The 1,790-nt window shown below is 65.3% G+C and overlaps 1 long non-coding RNA gene and 1 other non-coding gene across 2 annotated transcripts; one reads left to right on the forward strand and one right to left on the reverse strand.

Moving 5' to 3' along the window:
* Positions 1-1,036: 1,036 nt before the first annotated feature.
* LOC116654436 lies at positions 1,037-1,320 on the forward strand. The gene has a single exon (XR_004309684.1).
* Positions 1,321-1,367: 47 nt separating this feature from the next.
* LOC107324764 lies at positions 1,368-1,660 on the reverse strand. The gene is made up of 2 exons (XR_001559552.1): positions 1,609-1,660; positions 1,368-1,467 (listed from the first exon to the last, which is right to left on the reverse strand). It is a non-coding gene; the product is annotated as an uncharacterized LOC107324764 (long non-coding RNA).
* Between the last annotated feature and the right edge of the window lie 130 nt (positions 1,661-1,790).

Below are 1,790 nucleotides of genomic sequence, written 5' to 3' on the forward strand. Positions count from 1 at the left end.
GGGGGGGGGGGTGACATAAGGGATGGTATCTAGGTATGGGGTAGGCTATGGGGGGGGGTGATATAAGGGATGGTATCCAGATATGGGGTGGGCTATGGGGGGGGTGTGATATAAGGGATGGTATCCAGGTATAGAAGGGGAGCAGGGGGCTGTGGGTGATGGGGTCTGGGATAATGGGGGGTTGAATGGGGATAGTGGGGTTGGGACATTGGGGTGGGATGGGGACATTGGGGTGGGATGGGGGTATAAGCTGGGCTTGGGGTAGGGATGGTGGCATTGGGATGGGATAGGATGGGATGGGATAGGATGGGATGGGATGGGATGGGATGGGATGGGGATATAAGCTGGGCTTGGGATGGGGATGGTGGCATTGGGGTGTGCTGTGGGGCTGGGGTATGGGATGGGGACATGGTGGGCTTGTGTTGGGGCATGAGATGGGGATGGAGGGACAAGGGGGGGTTGGTGTGGGGGTGGTGCTATGGGATGGGATGGTGCTGGGTCAGGGCTGGGTGCTGCCAACACAGCGCTCTGCTTCCACCCTGCAGCTGCCGTCATTGGCACTCGGTTACACGTCCCCGTGGCCATCTCCTGTGTGCTCATGGCCTTCTACGTCCTGGTGGTGAAGTGACCCTCCCGCACCCATTGCAGTCACCGCAGCCCGGCTCGGATTCCGCCTCGTGCACGGTGTGGGGCAGCACCAGGTGTCACCGTATCACCGCACACCATCACTTGGCAAAGGGAGAAGGGAAGATCCCGGTGACCCCATGGCTGTGGGGTCGTGGGGGCCGGGCTGGCAGCGAAGGACCCTTCCTCATATACGGGGCCGCGTTTTGGTGCCCCGTTGGCCGAGCAGCGGGGCTCGTTGTGCCAATAAACGCGCTCTATGCACCGCCACCTCCGTGCTCGCCGCCGTGGGGTTGGGTGGGGGGCGGCACCGCGGTCCTCCCTCCGGCAGGGGGGGCTGTGAGGAGGGGAGGGGCCGGGCGGTGCTTCCCAGCGTGCAGCGTGTGGGTATAAAGGGGCTGGACGGGGGAGGGACCAGCGGAGAGTGGTTGGAGCGCTGAGTGTGTGCGGGGTGTGAGTGTGCGGGGGGTGCGTGATTGAGTGTGTGTGATGGGGGTGTGAGTGATTGTGTGTGTGTGATGGCAGCGCGTGCCGCCCTCTCCCTACACATTGATCTTATTCGATCGGCCCCGGCCGAGATGAGAAGAACGGAGCCGCGAAGCCCCGTGCGGTGTGCGGCGGGCGGGCGGGATGAGTCGATCAGATAGGCGAGGCCTGGCCACGGCCGGCCCCTGAGCGCAGGCGATTCTGATCCGCCCGCCGCCCCCCCGTTACCCCCCCCCCACCTTAATACCGAGCCCGGCTCCGCTCTTTCTCTCTTTATTGCCGGTTCCTGCCTTCAGAATTTACCGCCGTTCACCTTCCGGGAGAAACCGCCGTTGGTGGCAGCGCTGTGCGGACACTCTGCGGGGGGGGGGCAGCTCAGCTCACAGCCCACCCCAACCCTTCCCCCCCACCCCGCCATATCCCGCTGCCCCGGAGCTGGGCCGGTGGTTGCCCCCCCCCTCCCCCGCCCGCTCCACGAATAGAACCGGTCGCCGAAACCGATCCGCCCCTGGATCCGATGGACCGACTCCCTGTTGGGGCCTACACCCAGCGATTCCGCGGCCACGGTTCCGGTCCCGTTCGGCGTTGCGATGGGGCCCTGTAACGGAGACACAGGCCTCAGCCGCCGCAACGGAGCGGGCGGGGCAGGAAACGCCCGTGCCTCACTGCGTGGTTCGCGC

Source organism: Coturnix japonica, chromosome 26 (genome assembly GCF_001577835.2).
Source record: "Coturnix japonica isolate 7356 chromosome 26, Coturnix japonica 2.1, whole genome shotgun sequence".
In the NCBI taxonomy this organism is placed as follows: domain Eukaryota; kingdom Metazoa; phylum Chordata; class Aves; order Galliformes; family Phasianidae; genus Coturnix; species Coturnix japonica.